General features: G+C 44.6%; 1 protein-coding gene across 5 annotated transcripts in view; it reads left to right on the top strand.

Moving 5' to 3' along the window:
* Nucleotides 1–14,461, top strand: part of SANBR (SANT and BTB domain regulator of CSR) — a 114,364-nt gene that overhangs the window by 10,970 nt on the left and 88,933 nt on the right. Inside the window, exon 1 of one of the 5 annotated variants that reach the window (XM_073565043.1) lies at nt 12,241–12,355. The exons of the other annotated variants lie outside the window; for them this stretch is intronic. The gene's annotated coding sequence lies outside the window, so the exon portion shown is untranslated. Of the gene's footprint in view, nt 1–12,240; nt 12,356–14,461 lie in introns of those variants that run through there. 5 annotated transcript variants of the gene reach the window in all.

The raw sequence follows: 14,461 nt of genomic DNA, 5'->3' as shown, positions 1-14,461 counted from the left end.
AGTGTAATACTGTAATATATACTGTACCATTGTCGGGGTCGTAAACGACAATAAATCCTCATTCACCAGTCATTCCAAATCATTGTGCAAGCGCAAAACATCTGGTACCAATTAAGAATGACTCAGACACACAGCTGATTCAGTCTTAGCTAATGTCCTGCATCCACACCTGTCAGGAGCAGTACAACAACTGGCTTTTATTTACAAATACACAATACTATATTGAGTGTTAGGGGAAGGCGTGCATTAGGCGGGGTTTATGCAGTATACATCTAGTGTCCAGTCTCTCTCTGATTCGTCAAAACGTCTCCCGATGGTTACTTCTTCTTCACATTCCTGAGTTATCTTTTTTTAGGAGAAATGAAACTTAACTTAACTCTTTAGACACTGAATTTAAGTGAAAGTGAACACTGGCAGCCATCTTTAATACAGTTACATTTGCATTAGCAAGCAATTAGGAAAAACTTATTGTTTCACAGTATAAAAGTATAAAAGTTATATAAGAAAATATATTTTCACCTTGACAATCCCCCCTAAACACTAAGTTTTTCCCTTAATGAAAGATCCTTCGAGACTGTCCATGCGATGGGAAAAGGGGAGGTGGATTTCTTCATCCAGACACCTCAGAAGCTCTCCCCTAGCGAGAGGCCTCCAGGCAGCTGAACCCTTCACTAACCTCACATGGAGTTCTCCCGCTGTCCCTAAACTAAGTCTCTTAACATCATCTGAGAATGGGGGGTTTTGTCTACTCTCTTGAGGGGAATATACTTAGGGATCTCCCCTAGATCAGTACCATCGTACTCTGGTGGGTCTACTTCTTGATTGAGGAAGGTGCCAGTCGGAGTTGCTTTGGCAATAACCTTTTTATACAAGGGAATAACACAACAAAGAGTTATCGATCCAATTACAAGGAGGGCAATCAGTACTATACAAGCTTGTTGAAGGAATCCCTTGAGTCCACCCAACCAGCCGGAAAAGAAAGATGTGTCTACTCCAGCATTAGTTTTCAATTCTGCTGCTAACCCAGTTATCTTTTTAAGGGCTATCATGGTTTTTCCATTCACTCCAGAGTTCTGAGGGATATAGGTACAACACTCCTCTCCCACCATCCCACAAACTCCTCCTTTCTCAGCTAATATCATATCAAGGGCTAGTCGATTTTGGAGTGTCATTCTAGTGTTAGGGCCCAATTCTTCAACTATACCTTGGAAGGCATCTTGGCTGAAATTGACAAACCTTTGTTCACTGTAATATATGTAATTGATCCATTCAACATTTTTATTAATCTGCACCTGTGGGATTATAGAAGCAAAGCCAGCATAGATCTGGTTCTGGGCTTTAAATTGGTCAGGCACCCCCCTTGGCACTTCAATAGCATCAATATATACTAGTGGATCTTCTTCATAACTCATATGGAGCTGATCGAGGCTTCTCCTTTTCCTGGTAGGTTCATCAGGTATCTTTGGATCCCAGGGTAGAATCTTGAACTGCATAGCTAGTTTAACAAGGGTGCATTGGCCTGTCCAGGCATTTGGCAACCTAGGACGGAGCTTACCATCTCCACATAACCAATAAATGTCATACATATATTGTGTATGTTTGATTAACAAGTCAGTATCTAGAGAACTATTCTCTTTGCAGAAACCTGTCTCGAAGATCCCTACTGGTGTACCTGTGGTGTCGTGGGAATTATAGCAGGTGTAATTGTCAGCTAATACAGTTACTTCTCCTGGGACCTTTAGTTTGGGTTCCTTATGAATTAGTGGGACGTAATCTGGGCAATCAGTGGGCTTCAAACCTTTCAACAAATTCATGACACAGGCAGTGGTGTTGTCATCAGGGAAAAGCAATGCATGTGTGTATAGGTGTGTATTCGCAGCAGCACAAGCAATACATCCTACAGAGATATTCTGGACTTTTACATTGTACCTCACCCATTCTAACCACAAATTTTTCCTTGGGGCTGTTTGTGTTTCTATGGAGAAAACCTCTTGCCAACTGAGACCTGGAATGGGGATCACTTCATTAACTACATTTTGCAAACGCTCACCTGGGCCTATTTTAGGTGTACTGGTAACGGGGGCCTTGGTTGGTCTGAAGCTAATATCCTGAAGCCGTATATGGCCTAAATACGCATAAGGTCCAGCACTAAATACATAATTATAATGCCTTCCTAGTACGAACGTCTGCAGATCAGCAGATTGAGGGCTTTCAAGATTTAGGAGAAGGGGGTGACAGCTTCTACCCCATTTACAGCCCCTAAATGGTTGCAGAAGGGCTGTTAGATGCATTCTCTCACGAAGACTCCTACCCGTCCCATCCTTGGGGAACATGGCTTCGCTAGGTTTATATCCCCAATCATTCCCCGTACTCCAGGCAGCATCTGTCCAATAATGACAATTATTGTTGTCTTGTCTGGTAACACACATATAGAACTGGATGATCCCCTCTACCACCCGTTCAGTCTCAAGGCACTTGACTACATCACAGAAATCAAATCGCCAGATATTCACCGGGGCTGTCAGGTTTACCCAGAGAATAAAGGGACCAGAATTCTTATTTACAATAGGGGCCGAAGAGGTAGGGGCGAGGATGGCCCCCAGTCCCAAGGTCAAAAACAACAGCAACATTTCCCTTCAGTCACTACTGTGACTAAACACTGGTTCGGTCTCTTTTACAGTGTGAAGCATGAATCCAGGTGCTCTTTCCTTCAAGTTTTACTGCAGTGGGGGTGACCAGGATCACCGTGTGGGGTCCTTCAAATCTCGGCTGGAGACAATCTCTGCGCACAAACTTTTTCACATACACCAGGTCTCCTGGCACAAAGTCATGGACCACGTCACCTGTGGATTCTGGAAGAGAAGCAGAAACTGTAGAGTGGGTGTTAGACAGTTCCTTAGACAATGCAATCACAAATTGTACAACTTTATCATTTGTCTCAGACAACTCTTGTGGCCTAATGTCTCCTATTTTAGGTGGAGCACCAAAAAGAATCTCAAAGGGAGTCAGGCCGTGTTTTCCCTGTGGGGTGTGTCTGATATGGTATAGGACCACGGGGAGCAAATCTGGCCATGGGAGTGGGTGGTCCTGGCTCATTTTAAGCAACTGGGTCTTAATTGTGGAGTTCATTCTCTCAACTTTGGCTGAACTGGAGGGGTGATAGGGGGTGTGCAGACCCAAATCTGTCCCTAACATGTGCCACAATTCCTCGTAGACATTGGCAGTGAAGGCTGGGCCTTGATCTGATTCAACAACTTCGGGAATTCCAAATCTGCACGAAATTTCAGTGATGAGCTTCTTAGCTGTAGTTTTGGCAGTCATGTTGGTCACTGAGTAGGCTTCGGGCCATCCTGAGAACATATCCACAGCCACTAGGACATACTCATACTTTCCTGACTTGGGCATCTGAATATGATCAACCTGGATTCTCTGCCAAGGGTAGTCTGGTTTGGCAAGATGCTGAAGTGGAACCTTGGCGGTGGCTGTTGGGTTACAGATGGCACAGACTGGGCAGGCTCTTGAGTAGGCTGTGACAGTGGTAGAGATTCCTGGGGCCCAGTAGAGCTTCTTGATACAGGCCAGAGCTTGGTTCTTTCCTCGATGAGTTGATCCATGAGCCCATGCTGCAACGGCTGGATACATTCTTTTGGGTAGACAGGGTTTCCCATCCACCTTATAGAGTCTAGGAAATTGGTATTGTCCGGCAGAACTACGATTCCCATGAATGGCTCCTGCAGCTTCCCACTGCTTCTTTTCTTCTTTAGAGGTCAACTTTTGTTCTTCCCACAATCTCTCTTCAGGTGGTCGGGCTGGCTTCCAGACAGATCCGGTGGCAGGGTATTCCATTTCCATGTCTTCTATCAACTCCCTCTTCTTTCTTCGGGCTTCGGACTTCTCAAAGTCTCGTTCTTCTTCGGCTTGGGTAGCTTCTTTGGTTGCCTGTTCTCTTGTTTGTGCTCTGGTAAGCACAGGCATCACAGGTGTATCAGTGCCTTCCCAACAGGGTTTTTCTGGTGCTGTTTCTTCTTCTTCCCACTTTGCTGAGACATTCTTTATGGCAGCAGCTTTGGCAGCTTGATCTGCTAAATGGTTTCCTCTAGTCTCCTTCGAATTGACTTTCCCGTGAGCTTTGACCTTGATCACCGCAATTTGTACAGGTAGCTCCAATGCCTTCATCAGGGCTTTAATCCTTAGTGCATGTTTAACAGGGGTTCCTGTAGCCGTAATGAACCCTCGGGACTTCCACAGGAATCCAAAATCGTGACAGATTCCATAGCCGTATCTTGAGTCAGTGTAGACATTGGCCGTCTTCCCTTCTGCTAGATAACATGCTTGTTGTAGGGCCACAAGTTCGGCTTCTTGAGCCGAAAGGTGAGGTGGCAAGGCTTCAGCCAGAAGGACTTCTGTTTCAGTGGTGACCGCATATCCAGTGTGGAACTTGCCATAAGAGTCTGCAAATCGAGATCCATCAGTCCATAGTTGCAAATCAGGGTTGAGAAGTTCTTGAGTTACCACATTTTGTGGTGCAGAGGCTTCTTGTTCCAGTGCTTTTACACAGTCATGCGGGTCATCAGGTGACCTCCCGTCTGGTAAGTCCTTATACCCGTCAGGGAACTCCCCCCTAGAATGTGGAAGCAAAGTGGCTGGGTTGATGGTAGTACATTTCTGGAAGGTGATGTTGGAGGGCAGAAGTAGAGAGCACTGAAGTCTGAGATGTCTTTGGCTCGTTAGATGCTTAGGAGATGTTTGTTGGAGGACAGCAGAGAGATCATGTCCAGCTTGAATGACCAAGTCATGACCAAGTGCTATGTCAGCAGACTTATCCAGAAGAACATGGGCTGCATGCACAGCCTTGAGGCAGGAAGGAGCAGTTCTGGCAACAGGGTCTAGCCTGGCTGAGTAGTAGGCCAGAGGACGGAAACGATCAGCATGTTTCTGTGCCAGCACACCAGAGGCATGTCCTTCAGATTCTGAAACAAAGAGATGAAACGGCTGAGTGTAGTCAGGGAGACCCAGAGCAGGGGCGCTGACAACAGCTTCCTTGAGAGCCAGGAAACAGTCCTTTTGCTGAGCATAGATATACGGATTTTCAGCATGATCCCAGTCCGGTCCTCCAGTCTTGAGGCAATCATACAAAGGTTGCATGAGTCTTGAAGCATCCGGAATCCACTGTCTGCAGTAGGTAATGAGTCCTAAGAAAGACTGCATAGCAGAGTATGTCTTTGGATAAGGGATATCCTCGATTGCATGTTTTCTGTCCTCGGTGAGGTGTCTCGAGCCTTGAGAGATGCAGTGTCCGAGGAAGACGACTTTCTCTTTGCACCACTGGACCTTGGCCTTTGAGACTTTGCAGTTGGCAGAATGAAGAAAAAGGAGCAAGGACTCAGAAGCAGCAAACAGATTCTCTTCAGTTCCACAGAGGAGTAGGTCATCAACATACTGGAGAAGCGTGACATGAAGATTCTGTAACACCCACGGATCCAGGGTCATCTTCACAGCATGAGTGAACTGGTTAGGGGAGTTCTGGGCACCCTGTGGTGTCCTGGTCCAGGTCAGCTGAGATCCTTGAAACGTGAAGGCAAATAAAAACTGTGAGTCTTCATGAAGCGGGACACTGAAGAAAGCATTAGCCAGGTCAATAACGGTGAAGAGTGTTGCTGAAGTAGGCACTTGAGAAAGCAAGGTGTTTGGGTTGGGTACCACAGGAGTTTCCAAGATGGTGGCTGAATTGACTGCTCTGAGGTCCTGTACAAGTCTGTACTTCGGAGGGTCTCCAGGAGCTGTCTTCTTCTTCACTGGAAACAGGGGTGTGTTACAGGGTGAAACACATCTGATTAGCACTCCAGAATGTAAGAGGGAGGTAATCTGAACTCCAAGGCTCCGCTCTTGGGCAGCCTTAAGCGGATACTGAGGTAGTCTGGGGTATGGGTGCCCAGGTTTGAGGTGGACTTTTACTGGAGGCACTTTGAGCAGACCCACATCCTCAGGTCCAGTTGACCACAGAGTGGTAGGTAGATTGGGCAAATCCGGGGAAGGTGTCGTTTGCAGAGTCATCATCATCAGAGGGAAAGCCTTAAGGACACAACGATCTTCAGTGCCTTGTTGTGAGGCAGGATCTTGTAATTGCAATTCCATCCCTTGATCACCGAAGATGATGGTAGCGTGAAGCCTTTGAAGGAGGTCAGCTCCTAGAAGGTTGACGGGGCAGGTTTCAGACACCAGAAATTTGGCAAAGACACCAGAGAATGGGCCAGCTGGGACGGGAACAGTGAGTGGTGATGAGGTTTGTTGACCTTCAACTCCAATACATGTGAGGAAATCTGAAGACAGGGAGATTGTAGGAGGCAGCTGAGATGAAGAGATAACAGAGGTGGCCGCCCCAGTGTCCACTAAGAACTTGAGAGGTTGATTGTCCACTTCCAGGGTCACTGTACCACAAGACGAGGAAGTACAGGTGGCGGGAAAAGTGGGCACCGGTTGGCCTGAACTTCATGAGTGTGGAGGAGGAAGAGGTCTCTGAGGGTGCCCCCTGCGAGGACAACTTCTTTTCATATGACCAGGGCTGGCACACTCCCAACACAGAGGTCTCCCTTGGTCATCACGAACTGGTCTGTCCCTGTAGTTTTGGCCCTGGGACCCTCTCGGCCTCAAGCGTGGTGATCCATACCGATCCTGAGCCTGATACACCATAACAGGTACTTCTGAGGCTTCTGCCATATACATGGCTGGTTTCTTCTTGCCTTTGTCCTTCTGTGCTTCCTTCTCTGCTTCCTTTTCTGCTTCTTTTTCTTCCCTTTGAAGCATTTTCTGATAACTCTTCACAACAGTGAGGGCCTGTTTTAGGGGACCATCAGGTAATTCGGGACGAAGCTTCATGACCTTATCCTTCAGTGGATCTTCCAGACCATCAATAAAAGCACGGACCAACAAGGCTGCCTGCGTCTTCACATGAGTTGAATAACCCAAGTCTTCAAACTGCATAGTTAGTCTGGCAGCGTATTTCTCCACAGCTTCACCAGATTCTTGTTGTATATCCTGTATTGATCCTGCTTCGTCACAGAGACGATCCTGGGCCCACTTTGTGAGTTGAGCGATAAACTCCTTTCCAGACTTGAACTTGTTGAGAGGTCCTGCTTTAGTGGGGTCCAATTCCTTCATGATGGTGGGGAGAAAATATTTGGAGGCTTTGATTGAGGTGATGCCTGATAGATCAGACCATGTAGCCCCGTAGATGCTCCTAGTCTGTTCCAGTTTCCTTACATACTGCATGGGAAATTTGTCCGGGTCAGGTAACTTGTTAACAATAGCATCAATTTGTACCGGAGTGAAGGGTTTGTATTTCAGCTTCAGCCCTTCTTCTTCTTCGTCATGTGTCACTGCCTCATCCTTCGGGGCAGTTGGGGGTGCTGTGGGTATTACCTCATCCAGGGGCTTTATACCTGTGTGCATCAGTGGTATCATGTATTCAGCTACCAAGGGCATGATGCCCTCTAATTCGGATTCATGGTAACAGACGATCCTAACTTCTTGTAAATCGAGATCTGGGGTTGATTGGAGACAATTCTTGATGACTTCAACGTGTTCCTTCATACAGGGGCCCAGTGGGTATCCAAAGAGTCCTGAAGATATCAATGGTATAGCCAAAGTTCTACGAGGAAGTGTATCTCTCCCTAGCCGTCCTGCAAAGATAAGCACTGTCTGTAAGGCGGTCTGCAATATTGTACGGCAATGCTCGGGTGTCCTGTAATCATATATAGGGCCTGCAGTGTGTAACACTATATCACAGGGCAAATTCCCTCCCTGGGTGGACATAGCGTCTCCTGGATGCAAGGGGCCATAATTGGTAAGGTAGGCCTGACACTCTTGGGTTATGGCTGGGCCTCCCTTTTTAGCTATCTGTTGGGCCAAACCACCTCTATGCGACAGGGTAGAGTTAGCTGGGTTCACTATGGCTCCTACCTGGTGGGTAACTATGTCCCCATACCCCACTGAGAAAAGAACCTGGGAGCCCTGAGGTGTGATGTAATAGCGTGAATGACAGGGGAACCAGATTTCAGGGTCATGGGGCAACCTAGAGGATTTGTTGAGAGGGGTAGGTAGTGGGCTCCTTCCGGGCCGGGGGGATTCGAACGGACCTAATAGCAGTGGCGGGGCAGGGGGAATTGTAGCAACCTGATTGTCAGAATCTTCTGATCCCTCATCATCTCCGTTAGCTTGGCGCCTCATACGCATTACGGACCGGAAAGCCGTACTGCCGGTCAGGGCATCAAGAGTGAAGGGACCTTGACCAGGTGTATTTACAAATATCACAGTGGGTTGCACCGGGAGACTAGGCCCAGAGGCCGGAACAGAAACAGGAACATTAGAGGTGGGAACAGCATCTGTCGGTGCCGGAGGTTTCTCAGGAAGTGGTGGTCCCTGATAGTACTCGCCGGAAAGTGTTACCAGCGGACATAGTGGCTGGGGAGGAATTCCGGGTGCACCAAGATGGCTGCCAGTGGAGGCGTGGCATGCCCCACTTCCGTCCATGGTCTGGGCGGAACCCCAAGGACGGCCCGCCCCACACACACGGCAGGTTTCCACCCAGGTTGGATTCTGCACGCCACAAACAGGACACACCCACGCTTCTGGAGAGCTCGTCTTGTCGCCATTATAGGGCGGTGGTTGGGACTGCATTTTCATCATCAGTGGCACGGCGGCCATTTTACAATCTATAAGATCACAGTTCAAAGGCATTTTATAACCAAACACAGGTTCCGCATTGTCTGATCCTCCTTCCCCATCAATCTCTTTCCATCCTTCATTCTTCAAGCCTCGCGCAACTCGCAGATGAGCTTGTGCTTGTTCTAACAATCCTTTATCTTTCAACATGCCTCGTTTGTTCTCTATGAGATTATGCCACATAGCCGGCTGTAATCTCCCTGACGAGGGCAATCCTACATGCTTATACAATCTCTCAACATTCTTGACTGCCTTCTTGCCTTCCCGTGACGCTACTATTGCCTTGACCTCCACAGCATCCTCATCTAACTTGTGGGGCACAGACTTCTTCTGCTTTAAGATACGCAGCATGACTCTTACAGAATACTATGGTTCTCTGCAGAAAAACCACTGGTAGCGATATCAACACTGATGTTCCACAGTACGGAGCCTCACGTTCGACGTACTAGGAAAAGAGCCTCGCGCTCAATATTTCCTTTCCCTAACCTTGAACAGCAGTGATTAACAGATTATCCTGCCACGATATTCCAACAGTCGGGAGGCGGTCTCCTAGTGAGAGCCCTCCACAGAAATACAGGTGGTCCCTTCTCGGGACGTCTTAATTACCTAGCTGGTACAATATCACAGAGGCTGCGTCTCCTATCCCTTCCTCTAAGTTGCCCCACAATCTGCAACTAGCTCAATTTATCACTCCACTTCACTACTAGACAATAGTCACGGGTAGGGTGGTTGAATGGAGTACAATGACCGGTGGAGGAGGTGTGGTGTACACGAGGACGCGCAGAATGCGACGTCTCTCAGTTGCTGGTTCAGAGCGTGGCACAGGATCGCACTCAGTCTCACCACTCGACCGGTCACCCCTCAGACCCAAGGAGACCACAGACAAACCAATAACGGCTGAGACACTAGCAAGTGTGACACATACAGTGTATATGATCTCACTTACCGTGTTTTGGAGGGTGATCAGTCCTCGAGGTCAGCCACTACAGGTATCATCCACAGACATCCAGGCATGGGTCCAGAGGAGCCTCGGATCACTGTCCACGCCCCACGTTGGGCGCCAAATTGTCGGGGTCGTAAACGACAATAAATCCTCATTCACCAGTCATTCCAAATCATTGTGCGAGCGCAAAACATCTGGTACCAATTAAGAATGACTCAGACACGCAGCTGATTCAGTCTTAGCTAATGTCCCGCATCCACACCTGTCAGGAGCAGTACAACAACTGGCTTTATTTACAAATACACAATACTATATTGAGTGTTAGGGGAAGGCGTGCATTAGGCGGGGTTTATGCAGTATACATCTAGTGTCCAGTCTCTCTCTGATTCGTCAAAACGTCTCCCGATGGTTACTTCTTCTTCACATTCCTGAGTTATCTTTTTTTAGGAGAAATGAAACTTAACTTAACTCTTTAGACACTGAATTTAAGTGAAAGTGAACACTGGCAGCCATCTTTAATACAGTTACATTTGCATTAGCAAGCAATTAGGAAAAACTTATTGTTTCACAGTATAAAAGTATAAAAGTTATATAAGAAAATATATTTTCACCTTGACACCGTACTGATGTCTACAGTATAATAGTGTAATACTGTAATATATGCTGTACCGTACTGATGTCTGCAGTATAATAGTGTAATACTGTAATATATCCTGTACTGTACTGATGTCTGCAGTATAATAGTGTAATACTGTAATATATACTGTACCATACTGATGTCTGCAGCACCATACTGTAATATATACTGTACCGTACTGATGTCTGCAGCACCATACTGTAATATATACTATACCGTACTGATGTCTGCAGCACCATAGTGTCATATATATTGTACCGCACTGATGTCTGCAGCACCATTCTGTAATATATACTGTATACTGTACTGTACGGATGTCTGCAGCACCACACTGTAATATATACTGTACCGTACTGATGTCTGCAGCACCATAGTGTAATACTCTAATATATACTGTACCATACTGATGTCTGCAGCACCATACTGTAATATATACTGTACCGTACTGATGTCTGCAGCACCATAGTGTAATATATACTGTACCGCAATGATGTCTGCAGCACCATACTGTAATATATACTGTACCGTACTGATGTCTGCAGCACCATACTGTAATATATACTGTACCGTACTGATGTCTGCAGCACCATAGTGTCATATATACTGTACCATACTGATGTCTGCAGCACAATAGTGTCATATATACTGTACCGTACTGATGTCTGCAGCACCATAGTGTCATATATACTGTACCGTACTGATGTCTGCAGCACAATAGTGTCATATATACTGTACCGTACTGATGTCTGCAGCACCATAGTGTCATATATACTGTACCGTACTTATGGCTACAGCACCATAGTGTAATACTGTAATATATGCTGTACCGTACTGATGTCTGCAGCACCATAGTGTAATACATACTGTACCGTACTGACGTCTGCAGCACCATACTGTAATATATACTGTACCGTACTGACGTCTGCAGCACCATACTGTAATATATAATGCACCGTACTGATGTCTGCAGCACCATAGTGTAATATATACTGTACCGTACTGATATCTGCAGCACCATACTGTAAAATATATACTGTACCGTACTGATGTCTGCAGCACCATAGTGTCATATATACTATACCGCACTGATGTTGCAGCACCATAGTGTAATACTGTAATATATACTGTACCATACTGATGTCTGCAGTATAATAGTGTAATACTGTAATATATGCTGTACCGTACTGATGTCTGCAGTATAATAGTGTAATACTGTAATATATACTGTACCGCACTGATGTCTGCAGTATAATAGTGTAATACTGTAATATATACTGTACCGCACTGATGTCTGCAGCACCATAGTGTAATACTGTAATATATACTGTACCATACTGATGTCTGCAGTATAATAGTGTAATACTGTAATATATGCTGTACCATACTGATGTCTGCAGTATAATAGTGTAATACTGTAATATATGCTGTACCGTACTGATGTCTACAGTATAATAGTGTAATACTGTAATATATGCTGTACCGTACTGATGTCTGCAGTATAATAGTGTAATACTGTAATATATACTTATATATTATATATATATACTATATTATATATATACTGTACCGCACTGATGTCTGCAGCACCATAGTGTAATACTGAAATATATACTGTACCGTACTGATGTCTACAGTATAATAGTGTAATACTGTAATATATACTGTACCATACTGATGTCTGCAGTATAATAGTGTAATACTGTAATATATGCTGTACCGTACTGATGTCTGCAGTATAATAGTGTAATACTGTAATATATACTGTACCGCACTGATGTCTGCAGTATAATAGTGTAATACTGTAATATATGCTGTACCGTACTGATGTCTGCAGTATAATAGTGTAATACTGTAATATATACTGTACCGCACTGATATAATTTTATTTCTATAGCGCCGACATATTCCGCAGCACTTTACATTTCAGAGGGGATTTGTACAGACAATAGACATTACAGCATAACAATAATCACATTGATTATAACAAATACCAAGAAGAATGAGGGCCCTGCTCGCAAGCTTACAGTCTATGAGGAAAGAGGTAGACACGAAAGGTGGGTGGTAACATATACTGTACCGCACTGATGTCTGCAGTATAATAGTGTAATACTGTAATATATACTGTACCGTACTGATGTCTGCAGTATAATAGTGTAATACTGTAATATATGCTGTACAGTACTGCTGTCTGCAGTACAATAGTGTAATACTGTAATATATACTGTTCCGCACTGATGTCTGCAGTATAATAGTGTAATACTGTAATATATACTGTACTGCACTGAGGTGTGCAGCACCATAGTGTAATACTGTAATATATACTGTACCGTACTGATGTCTGCAGTATAATAGTGTAATACTGTAATATATACCGTACCGCACTGATGTCTGCAGTATAATAGTGTAATACTGTAATATATACTGTACCGTACTGATGTCTGCAGTGTAATAGTGTAATACTGTAATATATGCTGTACCGTACTGATGTTTGCAGTATAATAGTGTAATACTGTAATATATACTGTACCGTACTGATGTGTGCAGTATAATAGTGTAATACTGTAATATATACTGTACCGCACTGATGTCTGCAGTATAATAGTGTAATACTGTAATATATACTGTACCGCACTGATGTCTGCAGTGTAATAGTGTAATACTGTAATATATGCTGTACCGTACTGATGTTTGCAGTATAATAGTGTAATACTGTAATATATACTGTACCGTACTGATGTGTGCAGCACCATAGTGTAATACTGTAATATATGCTGTACCGTACTGATGTTTGCAGTATAATAGTGTAATACTGTAATATATACTGTACCGTACTGATGTGTGCAGTATAATAGTGTAATACTGTAATATATACTGTACCGCACTGATGTCTGCAGTATAATAGTGTAATACTGTAATATATACTGTACCGCACTGATGTCTGCAGTATAATAGTGTAATACTGTAATATATACTGTACCGCACTGATGTCTGCAGTATAATAGTGTAATACTGTAATATATACTGTACCGTACTGATGTGTGCAGCACCATAGTGTAATACTGTAATATATACTGTACCGTACTGATGTCTGCAGTATAATAGTGTAATACTGTAATATATACTGTACCACACTGATGTCTGCAGTATAAGTGTAATACTGTAATATATGCTGTACCGTACTGATGTCTGCAGTATAATAGTGTAATACTGTAATATATACTGTACCGTACTGATGTGTGCAGCACCATGGTGTAATACTGTAATATATACTGTACCGTACTGATGTCTGCAGTATAATAGTGTAATACTGTAATATATACTGTACCGTACTGATGTCTGCAGTATAATAGTGTAATACTGTAATATATACTGTACCGTACTGATGTATGCAGCACCATAGTGTAATATATACTGTACCGTACTTATGTCTGCAGTATAATAGTATAATACTGTAATACATATCAGCATCGGACTGGAGCACCTTGGGCCCACCAGAGAAAATCATGGGCCTTCAAAGACCACCAATTGTGTGGTAAAACGCGCTAATATCAGGGTATAATATAAGGTAGTACACGTCTTAATTATGTAGCAGGGGTAGCCCCCCTCATAGAATGTAATGTAGTCTCCCTCATGGAATATAATGCAACTCTCTCATAAGGTATAATGTAGCCCCCTGATAGAATATAATGTAGCACTCTCATATGGCATAATGCAGCCCCTCTCATACAGTATAATGCATCCCCTCTACAGAATATAATGCAACCCCCTCATACGGCAGCACCCCATAGAATATACTGTAGCCCCCTCATAGGGCTTAATGCAGCTCCCCTCATATAGTATGATGTAGCCCCCTGAGAGAATAATGCAGCCCCCTACAGAATATAATGAAACCCCCCTCCACCTCCATAATTGTTCTGCCCCTCCACCCCCATCATTGTCCTCATCACCACCTCCATCATTGCCTTCTCATCCACCACCTCCATCATTCACCACCTCCATCATTGCCTCCTCCCCCATCATCATTGTTCTTTCCACCACAACCATTATTGCTTTCTCCCCCACCACCCCCATCATTGCCCATACCAACACCGTCATCATTGCCTCCCCCCATCACCATCATCTTGGTCCTTTCCACCACCATCATTGCCTTCTCCCCTACC

Source organism: Dendrobates tinctorius, unplaced genomic scaffold, assembly GCF_039654945.1.
Source record: "Dendrobates tinctorius isolate UK_male_01 unplaced genomic scaffold, ASM3965494v1 ptg000518l, whole genome shotgun sequence".
In the NCBI taxonomy this organism is placed as follows: domain Eukaryota; kingdom Metazoa; phylum Chordata; class Amphibia; order Anura; family Dendrobatidae; genus Dendrobates; species Dendrobates tinctorius.
The sequence above is the reverse complement of the archived record's forward strand: the minus strand, read 5'-3'. Positions and strand labels throughout refer to the sequence as shown.